Source organism: Ursus americanus, chromosome 5, assembly GCF_024610735.1.
Source record: "Ursus americanus isolate L20-20 chromosome 5, mUrsAme1.1.p, whole genome shotgun sequence".
Lineage (NCBI taxonomy): Eukaryota > Metazoa > Chordata > Mammalia > Carnivora > Ursidae > Ursus > Ursus americanus.
In genome coordinates this window covers 89080171-89098855 of record NC_142131.1, presented here as the reverse complement: position 1 = coordinate 89098855, position 18685 = coordinate 89080171, and positions in this window count along the sequence as shown.

Sequence of the window (18685 nt, the reverse complement as noted above, 5' to 3'; positions counted from 1 at the left end):
TTCCCCTTGCCACAGGCACCTGGGAGCATGTCTGCACGTGGAGAAAGAGTTTCCCGTGGGAAGCCGGTTTTTCTCAAACGGGTCCCATTGCCCTGCTCCTCTCTTTCCACTCCTGCTGCCAGAAGCCCAGGGAGGATGGGAGGGCTTAGAACATGGCTGGGCACTGTGGTTTCTTCCAGAGAAGTGGAGGGCATTTGCTTTACCTTGCCACAACCACTTGGGATAGGGTCTGCACCTCTGGAAAACTGTTTCCGTGGGAAGCTGGCTTTTTGCAAAGGGGTCTCAGGGCCGTGGGCCTCGGCTGTCCCTCCGGCTCCCCAAAGCACAGGGACGAGGTGAGGGGCTTGGACCGTGCCTGGGCAATGTTGTTTCTTACACCTGGGTGTGTGGCATTTCGTTTACCTGGCTACTCCCACTTGGGATAGGTTTTCCAGAGCAAGCACCTCTTGTTCGTCGGAAGCCATTTTTGCCCCAGGGGTCTCCGGGCTGTGTTCGTTGGGGTTGAACTCCTGCTACCAAAACCGCCGGGATGAGGGAAGTGTTCAGACTGTGCCTGGGCCCTGTGTTCTCTTACAGGTGAGTGTATGGCATTTCTTTCCCCTTGCCACAGGCACCTGGGAGCATGTCTGCACGTGGAGAAAGACTTTCGCATGGGAAGCCGGTTTTTGTCAAACGGGTCCCAGTGCTCTGCTCCTCTCTTTTCACTCCTGCTGCCAGAAGCCCAGGGAGGATGGGAGGGCTTAGAACATGGCTGGGCACTGTGGTTTCTTCCAGAGAAGGGGATGGCATTTGCTTTTCCTTGCCACAACCACTTGTGAGAAGGTCTGCACCTCAGGAAAACTGTTTCCGTGGGAAGCCGGCTTTTGGCCAAACGGGTCTCAGGGCCGTGGGGCTCGGCTGTCCCTCCGGCTCCCCAAAGCACAGGGACGAGGTGAGTGGCATAGAACATGCTTGGGCAATGTTGTTTCTTACACCTGGGTGTTTGGCATTTTGTTGACCTGGCTACCCCACTTGGGATAGGTTTTCCACAGCAAGCACCTATTGTTCGTCGGAAGCCTTTTTTGCCCCAGGGGTCTCCGGGCTGTGTTCGTTGGGCTTGAACTCCTGCTAGCAAAACCGCCGGGATGACGGAAGGGCTCAGACTGTGCCTGGGCCCTGTGGTCTCTTCATAGGTCACTGTATGGCAAGCAACTCTAGTTCGTCGGAAGCCGTTTTTGCCCCAGGGGTCTCCGGGCTGTGTTCGTTGGGGTTGAACTCCTGCTAGCAAAACTGCCGGAATGAGGGAAGGGTTCAGACTGTGCCTGGGCCCTGTAGTCTCTTCCAGGTCAGTGTATGGCATTTCTTTCACCTTGCCACAGGCACTGGGGAGCATGTCTGCACGTGGAGAAGGACTTTCTCGTGGGAAGCCGGTTTCTGTCAAACGCGTCCCAGTGCTCTGCTCCTCTCTTTTCACTCCTGCTGCCAGAAGCCCAGGGAGGATGGGAGCGCTTAGAACATGGATGGGCACTGTGGTTTCTTCCAGAGACGTGGATGGCATTTGCTTTACCTTGCCACAACTACTTGGGAGAGGGTCTGCACCTCAGGAAAACTGTTTCTGTGGAAAGCCGGCTTTTGGCCAAACAGGTCTCAGGCCCGTGGGCCTCGGGTGTCCCTCCAGCTCCCAAAAGCACAGGGACGAGGTGAGGGGCTTAGACCATGCCTGGGCAATGTTGTTTCTTACACCTGGGTGTGTGGCATTTTGTTTACCTGGCTACCCCCACTGGGATAGGTTTTCCACAGCAAGCACCTCTTGTTCGTCGGAAGCCGTTTTTGCCTCAGGCGTCTCCGGGCTGTGTTCGTTGGGGTTGAACTCCTGCTAGCAAAACCGCCAGGATGAGGGAAGGGTTCAGACTGTGCCTGGGCCCTGTGGTCTCTTCCATGTCAGTGTATGGCATTTCCTTCCCCTTGCCACAGGCACCTGGGAGCATGTCTGCACGTGGAGAAAGACTTTCCCGTGGGAAGCCGGTTTTCGTCAAACGGGTCCCAGTGCTCTGCTCCTCTCTTTTCACTCCTGCTGCCAGAAGCCCAGGGAGGATGGGAGGGCTTAGAACATGGCTGGGCACTGTGGTTTCTTCCAGAGAAGTGGAGGGCATTTGCATTACCTTGCCACAACCACTTGGGATAGGGTCTGCACCTCAGGAAGACTCTTTTCGTCGGAAGCCGGCTTTTTGCAAAGGGGTCTCAGGGCAGTGGGCCTCGGGTGTCCCTCCGGCTCCCCAAAGCACAGGGACGAGGTGAGGGACTTAGACCGTGCCTGGGCAATGCTGTTTCTTACACCTGGGTGTGTGGCATTTCGTTGACCTGGCTACCCCCACTTGGGATAGGTTTTCCACAGCAAGCACCTCTTGTTCGTAGGAAGCCGTTTTTGCACCAGGGGTCTCCGGGCTGTGTTCGTTGGGGTTGAACTCCTGCTAGCAAAACCGCCGGGATGAGGGAAGGGTTCAGACTGTGCCTGGGCCCTGTGGTCTCTTCCAGGTCAGTGTATGGCATTTCCTTCCCCTTGCCACAGGCACCTGGGAGCATGTCTGCACGTGGAGAAAGACTTTCCCGTGGGAAGCCGGTTTTTGTCAAACGGGTCCCAGTGCTCTGCTCCTCTCTTTTCACTCCTGCTGCCAGAAGCCCAGGGAGGATGGGAGGGCTTAGAACATGGCTGGGCACTGGGGTTTCTTCCAGAGGAGGGGATGGCATTTGCTTTCCCTTGCCACCACTCCTTGGGATAGGGTCTACACTCATGAAATCTGTTTCCGTGGGAAGCCAGCTTTCTGCCCAACGGGCCTCAGGGTCGTGGGCCTCGGGGGTCCCTCCGGCTCCCCAAAGCACAGAGACGAGGTGAGGGGCTTAGACCATTCCTGGGCCATGTTGTTTCTTCCACCTGGTGTGTGGCATTTTGTTGACCAGGCTAACCCCACTTGGGATAGGTTTTCCACAGCAAGAGCATATTGTTCCTCGGAAGCCGTTTGGGCCACAGGGGGTCTCCGGGCTGTGTTCCTTGGGGTTGAACTCGTGCTAGCAAAACCACCGGGATGACGGAAGGGCTCAGACTGTTCCTGGGCCCTGTGGTCTCTTCCAGGTTAGTGTATGGCATTTCTTTCACTTTACCACAGGCACTGGAGAGCATGTCTGCACGTGTAGAAGGTCTTTCTCGTGGGAAGCCGGTTTCTGTCAAAGGGTCCCAGTGCTGTGCTCCTCTCTTTTCACTCCTGCTGCCAGAAGCCCAGGGAGGAGGGGAGGGCTTAGAACATCCCTGGGCACTGGGGTTTCTTTCAGAGAAGGGGATGGCATTTGCTTTCCCTTGCCACCACCGCTTGGGATAGGGGCTGCACCTCAGGAAAGCTGTTTCCGTGGGAAGCCGGCTTTCTGCCCAACTGGCCTCAGGGCTGTGGGCCTCGGGGGTCCCTCCGGCTCCCCAAAGCACAGATACGAGGTGAGGGACTTAGACCATGCCTGGGCCATGTTGTTTCTTCAGCCTGGGTGTGTGGCATTTTGTTGACCTGGCTACTCCCATTTGCATATGTTTTCCAAAGCAAGCACCTATTGTTCCTCAGAAGCAGTTTTTTCCCCAGGGGTCTCCAGGCAGTGTTCCTTGGGCTTGAACTCCTGCTAGATAAACTGCTGGGATGAGGGAAGGGCTCAGACTGTGCCTGGGCCCTGTGGTCTCTTCCAGGTCAGTGTATGGTATTTCCTTCACCTTGCCACAGGCACTGGGGAGCATGTCTGCACGTGGATAAGGACTTCCTCCTGGGAAACCGGTTTCTGTAAAATGGTCCCAATGCTGTGCTCCTCTCTTTTCACTCCTGCTGCCAGAAGTCCAGGGAGGAGGGGAGGGCTTAGAACATGGCTGGGCACTGGGGTTTCTTCCAGAGAAGGGGATGGCATTTGCTTTCATTGCCACCACCCCTTGGGATAGGGTCTGCACCTCAGGAAAGCTGTTTCCTTGGGAAGCCGGCTTTCTGCCAAACGGGCCTCAGGGCCGTGGGCTTCGGTGGTCCCTCCGGCTCCCCAAAGCACAGGGACGAGGTGAGGGGCTTTGACAATGCCTGAGCCATGTTCTTTCTTCCACCTGGGTGTATGGCATTTTGTTGACCAGGCTACCCCCACTTGGGAGAGGTTTTCCACAGCAAGCGCATATTGTTCCTGGGAAGCCGTTTGGGCCCCAGGGGGTCTCTGGGCTGTGTTCCTTGGGGTTGAACTCCTGCTACCAAAACCACCGGGATGAGGGAAGGGCGCAGACTGTGCCTGGGCCCTGTGGTCTCTTCCAGGTCAGTGTATGGCATTTCCTTCACCTTGCCACAGGCACTGGGGAGCATGTCTGCACGTGGAGAAGGACTTCCTCGTGGGAAGCCGGTTTCCCGTCAAAGGATCCCAGTGCTGTGGTCCTCTCTTTTCACTCCTGCTGCCAGAAGCCCAGGGAGGAGGGGAGGGCTTAGAACATGGCTGGGCAGTGGGGTTTATTGCAGAGGAGGAGATGGCATTTGCTTTACCTTGCCACAACCACTTGTGAGAGGGTCTGCACCTCAGGAAAACTGTTTCGGTGAGAAGCCGGCTTTTTGCAAAGGGGTCTCAGGGCCATGGGCCTCGGGTGTCCCTCCGGCTCCCCAAAGCACAGGGACGAGGTGAGGGGCTTAGACCATGCCTGGGCAATGTTGTTTCTTACACCTGGGTGTGTGGCTTTTTGTTGACCTGGCTACCCCCACTTGGAATAGGTTTTCCACAGCAAGCACCTATTGTTCGTCGGAAGCCGTTTCTGCCCCAGGGGTCTCCGGGCTGTGTTCGTTGAGGTTGAACTCCTGCTAGCAAAACCGCCGGGATGAGGAAAGGGTTCAGACTGTGCCTGGGCCCTGTGGTCTCTTCCAGGTCAGTGTATGGCGTTTCCTTCCCCTTGCCACAGGCACCTGGGAGCATATCTGCACGTGGAGAAAGACTTTCCCGTGGGAAGCCGGTTTTTGTCAAACGGGTCCCAGTGCTGTGCTCCTCTCTTTTCACTCCTGCTGCCAGAAGCCCAGGGAGGATGGGAGGGCTTAGAACATGGCTGGGCACTGTGGTTTCTTCCAGAGAAGTGGAGGGCATTTGCATTACCTTGCCACAACCACTTGGGATAGGGTCTGCACCTCAGGAAAACTGTTTCCGTGGGAAACCGGCTTTTTGCCAAGGGGTCTCAGGGCCGTGGGCCTCGGCTGTGCCTCCGGCTCCCCAAAGCACAGGGACGAGGTGAGGGGCTTAGACCATGCCTGGGCAATGTTGTTTCTTACACCTGGGTGTGTGGCTTTTTGTTGACCTGGCTACCCCCACTTGGGATAGGTTTTTCACAGCAAGCACCTATTGTTCGTCGGAAGCCGTTTCTGCCCCAGGGGTCTCCGGGCTGTGTTCGTTGAGGTTGAACTCCTGCTAGCAAAACCGCCGGGATGAGGGAAGGGTTCAGACTGTGCCTGGGCCCTGTGGTCTCTTCCAGGTCAGTGTATGGCATTTCCTTCCCCTTGCCACAGGCACCTGGGAGCATGTCTGCACGTGGAGAAAGACTTTCCCGTGGGAAGCCGGTTTTCGTCAAACGGGTCCCAGTGCTCTGCTCCTCTCTTTTCACTCCTGCTGCCAGAAGCCCAGGGAGGATGGGAGGGCTTAGAACATGGCTGGGCACTGTGGTTTCTTCCAGAGAAGTGGAGGGCATTTGCATTACCTTGCCACAACCACTTGGGATAGGGTCTGCACCTCAGGAAGACTCTTTTCGTCGGAAGCCGGCTTTTTGCAAAGGGGTCTCAGGGCAGTGGGCCTCGGGTGTCCCTCCGGCTCCCCAAAGCACAGGGACGAGGTGAGTGGCTTAGACCGTGCCTGGGCAATGCTGTTTCTTACACCTGGGTGTGTGGCATTTCGTTGACCTGGCTACCCCCACTTGGGATAGGTTTTCCACAGCAAGCACCTCTTGTTCGTAGGAAGCCGTTTTTGCACCAGGGGTCTCCGGGCTGTGTTCGTTGGGGTTGAACTCCTGCTAGCAAAACCGCCGGGACGAGGGAAGGGTTCAGACTGTGCCTGGGCCCTGTGGTCTCTTCCAGGTCAGTGTATGGCATTTCCTTCCCCTTGCCACAGGCACCTGGGAGCATGTCTGCACGTGGAGAAAGACTTTCCCGTGGGAAGCCGGTTTTTGTCAAACGGGTCCCAGTGCTCTGCTCCTCTCTTTTCACTCCTGCTGCCAGAAGCCCAGGGAGGATGGGAGGGCTTAGAACATGGCTGGGCACTGGGGTTTCTTCCAGAGGAGGGGATGGCATTTGCTTTCCCTTGCCACCACTCCTTGGGATAGGGTCTACACTCATGAAATCTGTTTCCGTGGGAAGCCAGCTTTCTGCCCAACGGGCCTCAGGGTCGTGGGCCTCGGGGGTCCCTCCGGCTCCCCAAAGCACAGAGACGAGGTGAGGGGCTTAGACCATTCCTGGGCCATGTTGTTTCTTCCACCTGGTGTGTGGCATTTTGTTGACCAGGCTAACCCCACTTGGGATAGGTTTTCCACAGCAAGAGCATATTGTTCCTCGGAAGCCGTTTGGGCCACAGGGGGTCTCCGGGCTGTGTTCCTTGGGGTTGAACTCGTGCTAGCAAAACCACCGGGATGACGGAAGGGCTCAGACTGTTCCTGGGCCCTGTGGTCTCTTCCAGGTCAGTGTATGGCATTTCCTTCCCCTTGCCACAGGCACCTGGGAGCATGTCTGCACGTGGAGAAAGACTTTCCCGTGGGAAGCCGGTTTTCGTCAAACGGGTCCCAGTGCTCTGCTCCTCTCTTTTCACTCCTGCTGCCAGAAGCCCAGGGAGGATGGGAGGGCTTAGAACATGGCTGGGCACTGTGGTTTCTTCCAGAGAAGTGGAGGGCATTTGCATTACCTTGCCACAACCACTTGGGATAGGGTCTGCACCTCAGGAAGACTCTTTTCGTCGGAAGCCGGCTTTTTGCAAAGGGGTCTCAGGGCAGTGGGCCTCGGGTGTCCCTCCGGCTCCCCAAAGCACAGGGACGAGGTGAGTGGCTTAGACCGTGCCTGGGCAATGCTGTTTCTTACACCTGGGTGTGTGGCATTTCGTTGACCTGGCTACCCCCACTTGGGATAGGTTTTCCACAGCAAGCACCTCTTGTTCGTAGGAAGCCGTTTTTGCACCAGGGGTCTCCGGGCTGTGTTCGTTGGGGTTGAACTCCTGCTAGCAAAACCGCCGGGACGAGGGAAGGGTTCAGACTGTGCCTGGGCCCTGTGGTCTCTTCCAGGTCAGTGTATGGCATTTCCTTCCCCTTGCCACAGGCACCTGGGAGCATGTCTGCACGTGGAGAAAGACTTTCCCGTGGGAAGCCGGTTTTTGTCAAACGGGTCCCAGTGCTCTGCTCCTCTCTTTTCACTCCTGCTGCCAGAAGCCCAGGGAGGATGGGAGGGCTTAGAACATGGCTGGGCACTGGGGTTTCTTTCAGAGGAGGGGATGGCATTTGCTTTCCCTTGCCACCACTCCTTGGGATAGGGTCTACACTCATGAAATCTGTTTCCGTGGGAAGCCAGCTTTCTGCCCAACGGGCCTCAGGGTCGTGGGCCTCGGGGGTCCCTCCGGCTCCCCAAAGCACAGAGACGAGGTGAGGGGCTTAGACCATTCCTGGGCCATGTTGTTTCTTCCACCTGGTGTGTGGCATTTTGTTGACCAGGCTAACCCCACTTGGGATAGGTTTTCCACAGCAAGAGCATATTGTTCCTCGGAAGCCGTTTGGGCCACAGGGGGTCTCCGGGCTGTGTTCCTTGGGGTTGAACTCGTGCTAGCAAAACCACCGGGATGACGGAAGGGCTCAGACTGTTCCTGGGCCCTGTGGTCTCTTCCAGGTTAGTGTATGGCATTTCTTTCACTTTACCACAGGCACTGGAGAGCATGTCTGCACGTGTAGAAGGTCTTTCTCGTGGGAAGCCGGTTTCTGTCAAAGGGTCCCAGTGCTGTGCTCCTCTCTTTTCACTCCTGCTGCCAGAAGCCCAGGGAGGAGGGGAGGGCTTAGAACATCCCTGGGCACTGGGGTTTCTTTCAGAGAAGGGGATGGCATTTGCTTTCCCTTGCCACCACCGCTTGGGATAGGGGCTGCACCTCAGGAAAGCTGTTTCCGTGGGAAGCCGGCTTTCTGCCCAACTGGCCTCAGGGCTGTGGGCCTCGGGGGTCCCTCCGGCTCCCCAAAGCACAGATACGAGGTGAGGGACTTAGACCATGCCTGGGCCATGTTGTTTCTTCAGCCTGGGTGTGTGGCATTTTGTTGACCTGGCTACTCCCATTTGCATATGTTTTCCAAAGCAAGCACCTATTGTTCCTCAGAAGCAGTTTTTTCCCCAGGGGTCTCCAGGCAGTGTTCCTTGGGCTTGAACTCCTGCTAGATAAACTGCTGGGATGAGGGAAGGGCTCAGACTGTGCCTGGGCCCTGTGGTCTCTTCCAGGTCAGTGTATGGTATTTCCTTCACCTTGCCACAGGCACTGGGGAGCATGTCTGCACGTGGATAAGGACTTCCTCCTGGGAAACCGGTTTCTGTAAAATGGTCCCAATGCTGTGCTCCTCTCTTTTCACTCCTGCTGCCAGAAGTCCAGGGAGGAGGGGAGGGCTTAGAACATGGCTGGGCACTGGGGTTTCTTCCAGAGAAGGGGATGGCATTTGCTTTCATTGCCACCACCCCTTGGGATAGGGTCTGCACCTCAGGAAAGCTGTTTCCTTGGGAAGCCGGCTTTCTGCCAAACGGGCCTCAGGGTCGTGGGCTTCGGTGGTCCCTCCGGCTCCCCAAAGCACAGGGACGAGGTGAGGGACTTTGACAATGCCTGAGCCATGTTCTTTCTTCCACCTGGGTGTATGGCATTTTGTTGACCAGGCTACCCCCACTTGGGAGAGGTTTTCCACAGCAAGCGCATATTGTTCCTGGGAAGCCGTTTGGGCCCCAGGGGGTCTCTGGGCTGTGTTCCTTGGGGTTGAACTCCTGCTACCAAAACCACCGGGATGAGGGAAGGGCGCAGACTGTGCCTGGGCCCTGTGGTCTCTTCCAGGTCAGTGTATGGCATTTCCTTCACCTTGCCACAGGCACTGGGGAGCATGTCTGCACGTGGAGAAGGACTTCCTCGTGGGAAGCCGGTTTCCCGTCAAAGGATCCCAGTGCTGTGGTCCTCTCTTTTCACTCCTGCTGCCAGAAGCCCAGGGAGGAGGGGAGGGCTTAGAACATGGCTGGGCAGTGGGGTTTATTGCAGAGGAGGAGATGGCATTTGCTTTACCTTGCCACAACCACTTGTGAGAGGGTCTGCACCTCAGGAAAACTGTTTCGGTGAGAAGCCGGCTTTTTGCAAAGGGGTCTCAGGGCCATGGGCCTCGGGTGTCCCTCCGGCTCCCCAAAGCACAGGGACGAGGTGAGGGGCTTAGACCATGCCTGGGCAATGTTGTTTCTTACACCTGGGTGTGTGGCTTTTTGTTGACCTGGCTACCCCCACTTGGAATAGGTTTTCCACAGCAAGCACCTATTGTTCGTCGGAAGCCGTTTCTGCCCCAGGGGTCTCCGGGCTGTGTTCGTTGAGGTTGAACTCCTGCTAGCAAAACCGCCGGGATGAGGAAAGGGTTCAGACTGTGCCTGGGCCCTGTGGTCTCTTCCAGGTCAGTGTATGGCGTTTCCTTCCCCTTGCCACAGGCACCTGGGAGCATATCTGCACGTGGAGAAAGACTTTCCCGTGGGAAGCCGGTTTTTGTCAAACGGGTCCCAGTGCTGTGCTCCTCTCTTTTCACTCCTGCTGCCAGAAGCCCAGGGAGGATGGGAGGGCTTAGAACATGGCTGGGCACTGTGGTTTCTTCCAGAGAAGTGGAGGGCATTTGCATTACCTTGCCACAACCACTTGGGATAGGGTCTGCACCTCAGGAAAACTGTTTCCGTGGGAAACCGGCTTTTTGCCAAGGGGTCTCAGGGCCGTGGGCCTCGGCTGTGCCTCCGGCTCCCCAAAGCACAGGGACGAGGTGAGGGGCTTAGACCATGCCTGGGCAATGTTGTTTCTTACACCTGGGTGTGTGGCTTTTTGTTGACCTGGCTACCCCCACTTGGGATAGGTTTTTCACAGCAAGCACCTATTGTTCGTCGGAAGCCGTTTCTGCCCCAGGGGTCTCCGGGCTGTGTTCGTTGAGGTTGAACTCCTGCTAGCAAAACCGCCGGGATGAGGGAAGGGTTCAGACTGTGCCTGGGCCCTGTGGTCTCTTCCAGGTCAGTGTATGGCATTTCCTTCCCCTTGCCACAGGCACCTGGGAGCATGTCTGCACGTGGAGAAAGACTTTCCCGTGGGAAGCCGGTTTTTGTCAAACGGGTCCCAGTGCTCTGCTCCTCTCTTTTCACTCCTGCTGCCAGAAGCCCAGGGAGGATGGGAGGGCTTAGAACATGGCTGGGCACTGTGGTTTCTTCCAGAGAAGTGGAGGGCATTTGCATTACCTTGCCACAACCACTTGGGATAGGGTCTGCACCTCAAGAAAACTGTTTCCGTGGGAAGCCGGCTTTTTGCAAAGGGGTCTCAGGGCCGTGGGCCTCGGGAGTCCCTCCGGCTCCCCAAAGCACAGGGACGAGGTGAGGGGCTTAGACCATGCCTGGGCAATGTTGTTTCTTACACCTGGGTGTGTGGCATTTTGTTGACCTGGCTACCCCCACTTGGGATAGGTTTTCCACAGCAAGCGCCTATTGTTCCTCGGAAGCCGTTTTTGCCTCAGGGGTCTCCGGGCTGTGTTCGTTGGGGTTGAACTCCTGCTAGCAAAACCGCCGGGATGAGGGAAGGGTTCAGACTGTGCCTGGGCCCTGTGGTCTCTTCCAGGTCGGTGTATGGCATTTCCTTCCCCTTGCCACAGGCACCTGGGAGCATGTGTGCTCGTGGAGAAAGACTTTCCCGTGGGAAACGGTTTTTGTCAAATGGGTCCCAGTGCTGTGCTCCTCTCTTTTCACTCCTGCTGCCAGAAGCCCAGGGAGGATGGGAGGGCTTAGAACATGGCTGGGCACTGTGCTTTCTTCCAGAGAAGTGGAGGGCATTTGCATTACCTTGCCACAACCACTTGGGATAGGGTCTGCACCTCAAGAAAACTTTTTCCGTGGGAAGCCGGCTTTCTGCCCTACGGGCCTCAGGGCCGTGGGCCTCGGCTCTCCCTCCGGCTCCCCAAAGCACAGGGACGAGGTGAGGGTCTTAGACCATGCCTGGGCAATGTTGTTTCTTACACCTGGGTGTGTGGCATTTCGTTGACCTGGCTACCCCCACTTGGGATAGGTTTTCAACAGCAAGCACCTCTTGTTCATAGGAAGCCGTTTTTGCCCCAGGGGTCTCCGGGCTGTGTTCCTTGGGGTTGAATTCCTGCTAGCAAAACTGCCGGGATGAGGGAAGGGTTCAGACTGTGCCTGGGCCCTGTGGTCTCTTCCAGGTCAGTGTATGGCATTTCCTTCCCCTTGCCACAGGCACCTGGGAGCATGTCTGCACGTGGAGAAGGACTTTCTCGTGGGAAGCCGGTTTTTGTCAAACGGGTCCCAGTGCTCTGCTTCTCTCTTTTCACTCCTGCTGCCAGAAGCCCAGGGAGGATGGGAGGGCTTAGAACATGGCTGGGCACTGTGGTTTCTTCCAGAGAAGTGGAGGGCATTTGCTTTACCTTGCCACAACCACTTGTGAGAGGGTCTGCACCTCACGAAAACTGTTTCCGTGGGAAGCCGGCTTTTTGCAAAGGGGTTTCAGGGCCGTGGGCCTCCGCTGTCTTTCCGGCTCCCCAAAGCACAGGGACGAGGTGAGGGGATTAGACCGTGCCTGGAAATGTTGTTTCTTACACCTGGGTGTGTGGCATTTCGTTGACCTGGCTACCCCCACTTGGGATAGGTTTTCAACAGCAAGCACCTCTTGTTCGTCGGAAGCCGTTTTTGCCTCAGGGGTCTCCGGGCTGTGTTCGTTGGGGTTGAACTCCCGCTAGCAAAACCGGCGGGATGAGGGAAGGGTTCAGACTGTGCCTGGGCCCTGTGGTCTCTTCCAGGTCAGTGTATGGCATTTCTTTCACCTTGCCACAGGCACTGGGGAGCATGTCTGCACGTGAAGAAATACTTTCCCGTGGGAAGCCCGGTTTTGTCAATCGGGTCCCAGTGCTGTGCTCCTCTCTTTTCACTCCTGCTGCCAGAAGCCCAGTGAAGATGGGAGGGCTTAGAACATGGCTGGGCATTGTGGTTTCTTCCAGAGAAGTGGAGGGTATTTGCATTACCTTGCCACAACCACTTGGGATAGGGTGTGCACCTCAGGAGAACTGTTTCCGTGGGAAGCCGGCTTTTTGCAAAGGGGTCTCATGGCCGTGGGCCTCGGGTGTACCTCCGGCTCCCCAAAGCACAGGGACGAGGTGAGGGGCTTAGACCATGCCTGAGCAATGTTGTTTCTTACACCTGGGTGTGTGGCATTTTCTTGACCTAGCTACCCCCACTTGGGATAGGTTTTCCTCAGCAAGCACCTCTTCTTGGTCGAAAGCCGTTTCTGCCCCAGGGGTCTCCGGGCTGTGTTCATTGAGGTTGAACTCCTGCTAGCAAAACTGCCGGGATGAGGGAAGGGTTCAGACTGTGCCTGGGCACTGTGGTCTCTTCCAGGTCAGTGTATGGCATTTCCTTCCCCTTGCCACAGGCACCTGGGAGCATATCTGCACGTGGAGAAAGACTTTCCCGTGGGAAGCCGGTTTTTGTCAAACGGGTCCCAGTGCTGTGCTCCTCTCTTTTCACTCCTGCTGCCAGAAGCCCAGTGAGGATGGGAGGGCTTAGAACATGGCTGGGCACTGTGGTTTCTTCCAGAGAAGTGGAGGGCATTTGCATTACCTTGCCACAACCACTTGGGATAGGATCTGCACCTCAGGAAAACTGTTTCCGTGGGAAGCCGGCTTTTTGCAAAGGGGTCTCAGGGCAGTGGGCCTCGGGTGTCCCTCCGGCTCCCCAAAGCACAGGGACGAGGTGAGGGGCTTAGACCGTGCCTGGACAATGTTGTTTCTTACACCTGGGTGTGTGGCATTTTGTTGACCTGGCTACCCCCACTTGGGATAGGTTTTCCACAGCAAGCACCTCTTGTTCGTCTGAAGCCATTTTTGCCTCAGGGGTCTCCGGGCTGTGTTCGTTGGGGTTGAACTCCTGCTAGCAAAACCGCCGGGATGAGGGCAGGGTTCAGACTGTGCCTGGGCCCTGTGGTCTATTCCAGGTCAGTGTATGGCGTTTCCTTCCCCTTGCCACAGGCACCTGGGAGCATGTCTGCACGTGGAGAAAGACTTTCCCGTGGTAGCCGGTTTTTCTCAAACGGGTCCCAGTGCTCTGCTCCACTCTTTTCACTCCTGGTGCCAGAAGCCCAGGGAGGATGGGAGGGCTTAGAACATGGCTGGGCACTGTAGTTTCTTCCAGAGAAGTGGAGGCCATTTGCATTACCTTGCCACAACCACTTGGGATAGGGTGTGCACCTCAGGAGAACTGTTTCCGTGGGAAGCCGGCTTTTTGCAAAGGGGTCTCAGGGCCGTGGGCCTCGGGTGTCCCTCCGGCTCCCCAAAGCACAGGGACGAGGTGAGGGGCTTAGACCGTGCCTGGGCAATGTTGTTTCTTACACCTGGGTGTGTGGCATTTCGTTGACCTGGCTACCCCCACTTGGGATAAGTTTTCCACAGCAAGCACCTCTTGTTCGTCGGAAGCCGTTTTTGCCTCAGGGTCTCCGGGCTGTGTTCTTTGGGGTTGAACTCCCGCAAGCAAAACCGCCGGGATGAGGGAAGGGTTCAGACTGTGCCTGGGCCCTGTGGTCTCTTCCAGATCAGTGTATGGCATTTCTTTAACCTTGCCACAGGCACTGGGGAGCATGTCTGCACGTGGAGAAGGACTTTCTCGTGGGAAGCCGGTTTCTGTCAAACGGGTCCCAGTGCTCTGCTCCTCTCTTTTCACTCCTGCTGCCAGAAGCCGAGGGAGGATGGGAGGGCTTAGAACATGGGTGGGCACTGTGGTTTCTTCCAGAGAAGTGGAGGGCATTTGCATTACCTTGCCACAACCACTTGGGATAGGGTCTGCACCTCAAGAAAACTGTTTCCGTGGGAAGCCGGCTTTTTGGAAAGGGGTCTCAGGGCCGTGGTCCTCGGGTGTCCCTCCAGCTCCCCAAAGCACAGGGACGAGGTGAGGGGCTTAGACCATGCCTGGGCAATGTTGTTTCTTACACCTGGGTGTGTGGCATTTTGTTGACCTGGCTACCCCCACTTGGGATAGGTTTTCCGCAGCAAGAGCATATTGTTCGTCGGAAGCCGTTTGGGCCCCAGGGGGTCTCCGGGCTGTGTTCCTTGCGGTGGACCTCCTGCTAGCAAAACCGCCGGGATGAGGGAAGGGCTCAGACTGTGCCTGGGCACTGTGGTCTCTTACCTGACCCGTACCCTAACTAGAACCCAAACCCTATACCCTGACCCAGACCCTTAGCCTGATCCTGACCATTACCCTGACCCTAACCCTAACCCTAACCTAACCAGAACCCTAGCCCTAACCCGAACCCTAACACTAATCCTAAACCTAACCCGAAACCTGAAGCCGAACCCTAACCCTAACCCTACCCGAACCCTAACCCTAAACCAAACCTTAAACCTAACCCTAACCCTACCCGAACCCTAACCCTAAACCAAACCCTAACCCTAAACCTAACCCGAACCCTAACCCTAACCCTCACCCGAATCCTACCACAAACCCTAACCCTAACCCTAACATGAACAGAAACCCGAAACCTAACCCTAACACGAACACGAACACTAAACCTAACCCTAACCCTAACCATAACGTGAACCCTAACCCTAACCCTAACCCTAACCCGAACCCTAACCCTAACCCGAACCCTCACCCTAAACCGAACTCTAACCCTAACCATAACCCCAACCCGAAACCTAACCCTAACAGTAACCCTATCCCGAAACCTAACCCTAACCCGAACTCTAACCCTAACCATAACCCCAACCCGAAACCTAACCCTAACAGTAACCCTATCCCGAAACCTAACCCTAACCCGAACACTAACCCAGCCCTAATCCTCACCCTAACCCTAACCCTAACCCTAACCCTAACCCTAACCCTAAGAGTAACCCTAACCCTAACCCTAACCCTAACCCTAATCCTAAACCAAACCCTAACCCTAACCCTAACCCTAACCCTAACCCGAACCCTAACCCTAACCCGTACCCTCACCCTAAACCGAACTCTAACCCTAACCATAACCCCAACCCGAAACCTAACCCTAACAGTAACCCTATCCCGAAACCTAACCCTAACCCGAACACTAACCCAGCCCTAATCCTCACCCGAACCCTAACCCTAACCCTAACCCTAACCCTAACCCTAAGAGTAACCCTAACCCTAACCCTAACCCTAACCCTAACCCTAATCCTAAACCAAACCCTAACCCTAAACCTAACCCAACCCTAACCCGAACCGTAACCATAACCCTAACCCTAACCTTAACCCGAAACCGAACGCTAACCGAAACCTGACCCGAACCAGAACACTAAACCTGACGCGAATTTGAACCCAAAACCTAACCTGAACCCGAACCCCGACACCGAACCCCTAACCCTAACCCTAATGCTAACCCTACAAGAACCCTAACCCTAAACCTAACCTGAACCCTAACCCGAACCCGAACCCGAACCCTTCCCTAAACCTAACCCTAACCCGAACCCTAACCCTAACCCTAACGTGAACCCGAACCCGAATTCAAAACCTAACCCGAACCCTAACCCGAAATCTAACCCTAACCCTAACCCTAACCCTAACCCGAACCCTAACCGTAACCCTAACCCTAACCCTAACCCGTACCCTCACCCTAACCCTAATCCCTAAACACTGACCTTGACCCTAACCCTAACCCTGACACTGACCCTGACCCTAACCCTAACCCGAACCCTGACCGGAACCTGAAGCCTAACCCTGACGCGAACCTGAACCCGAACCCAAAACCCGAACCTGAACCCGAAACCAAACCCCTAACCCTAAGCCTAAACCTAACCCGAACCCTTACATGAACCCAAACCCTAATGCGAACCCTCACCCGAACCCTAACCCGAACCCTATCCCTAAACCGAACCCGAACCTGACCCGAACCCTAATCACGAAACCTAACCCTGACCCTGACCATGACCCTGACCCTAACCCTCACCCTAAACCCTCAAACCTGACCCTGAACCTAACCTTAAACCTGACCCTGACCCTGACCCTAAACCCTAAACCCTGACACTGACCCTGACCCTCACCCTAACCCGAACCCTGACCCGAACCTGAACACTAACCCTGACGCGAACATCAACCCGAAACCTAACCCGAACCCTAACCCGAACCCTAACCCTAACCCTCACCCGAACCCTAACACGAACGCTAACCCTAACCCTGACTCTAACACTGACATTAAACTTAACCCTAACCCGAATCTGAGCCCTAACTCTAACCCTAACCCTATCCGAACCCTAACCCTAACCCAAAGCCTAACCGTAACCCTAACCCGAACACTAACCCTAATCCTAACCCTAACCCTAACCCTAACCCTAAACCTATCCCTAACCCTAACCCTATCCGAACCCTAACCCTAACCCAAACCCTAACGGTAACCCTAACCCTAACCCGAACACTAACCCTAACCGTAACCCTAACTCTAACCCTAACCCTAACCCTAACCATAATCGGAACCCGAACACTAACCCTAACCCGAACCCTAACCCTAACCCTAACGTGAACCCGAACCCGAATCCAAAACCTAACCCTAACCCGAACCCTAACCCGAACTCTAACCCTAACCCAAACCCTAACCCTAACCCTAACCTAACCCTAACCCTAACCCTAACCCTAACCCTAACACTAACGCTACCCGAACCCGAACCCTAAACCAAACCCTAACCCTAAGCCTAACCCTTACCCTAACCCTAACCCTAACTCAAACCCTAACCCGAACCCTAACCCGAACCCTAACACTAACCCTAACCCTAACTTAACCCTAACCCGAACCCGAACGCTAACCCTAACCCTAACCCTAACCCGTACCCGAACCCGAACCCGAACCCTAACCCGAACCCTAGTCCTAAACCGAACGCTAACCCTAACCTGAACCCTAAAAGGACCCTAAACCTAACCCTAACCCTCAGCCTAACCCGAATCCGAATTCTAACCCTAACTTAACCCTTACCCTAACCCTAACCCGAACACTACCCCTGACGTGATTTTGAACCCGAACCCTAACCTTAAACCAAACCCTAACCCTAACACTAACCCTCAGCCTAACCCGAACCCTAACCCTAACCATAACCCTAACCCTAAACCTCAGCCTAACCCTAACCCTAAACCTAACCCTAACCCGAACACAAACCCTAACCCTAAGCCTAAACCGAACCCGAACCCTAAGCCTAACCCTAACCCTAATCCTAACCCTGAACCTAACCCTAACCCCAAACCCTAAAACCTGACCCTGACCCTAACCCTAACCATGACCCTCACCCTAAACCTAACGCTGACCCTGACACTGACCCTAATCCCTAAACCCTGACCCTGATCCTAACCCTAACCCGAACCCTAACCCTAACCAGAACCCTAACCCTAAGCTGAAACCTAACCCTAACCCGAACCCTAACCCTAACCCTAACCCTAACCCTAAAACTAACCCGACCCTAACCCTAACCCTAACCCGAACCCTAACCATAACACGTACCGTAACCCGAACCCGAACCCGAACCCTTACCCGAAACCTAACCCTAAGCCGAACCCTAACCCGAACACTAACCCTAACCCCATCCCTAACCCGAACCGGAACCCGACGCGAACTGTCAACCGAACACGAACCCTAACCCTGACACTGACCCTGACCCTGATCCTGACCATGACCCTGACCCTAATCCTAACCCTAAACCCTAATACCTGACCCTGACCCCAAACCTAACCCTGACCCTGACCCTGACTCTAAACCCTAAACCCTGACCCTGACCCTGACCCTACCCTAACCCGAACCCTGACCGGAACCCGAACGCTAACCCTGACATGAATCTGAACCCGAACCCTAACCCTAACCCGAACCTGAATCCCTAACACGAACCCAAACCCGAACCCCTAACCCGAACCCTAACCCTAACCCGAACCCTGACCGGAACCCGAACGCTAACCCTGACATGAATCTGAACCCGAACCCTAACCCTAACGCGAACCCGAATCCCTAACACGAACCCAAACCCGAACCCCTAACCCGAACCCTAACCCTAACCCGAACCCTAGCCCTAACCCGAACCCTAACCCGAACCCGAATCCTAACCAGAACTCTAACCCTAACCCTAACCATACCCGAAATATAACCCTAAACCTAACCCTAACCCGAACCCTAACCCTAACCCGTACCCTAACACGAACCCTAACCCAAAACCTAACCCTAACAGTAACCCTAACCCTAACCCTCTCCTAATCCTAACCCTTACCCTAACCCTTACTCGAACCCGAACCTGAAACGTAACCCGAACCCTAAACCTAACACTAACCCTAACCCTCAGCCTAACACGAACCTGAACCCGAATCCTAACCGTAACCCTACTCGAAACAGAACCCTAACCCAAACCCTAACCCTAAACCGAACCATAACCCTAACCAGAACCCTAGCCCTACCCGAACCCTAACCTTAATCCTAACCCTAA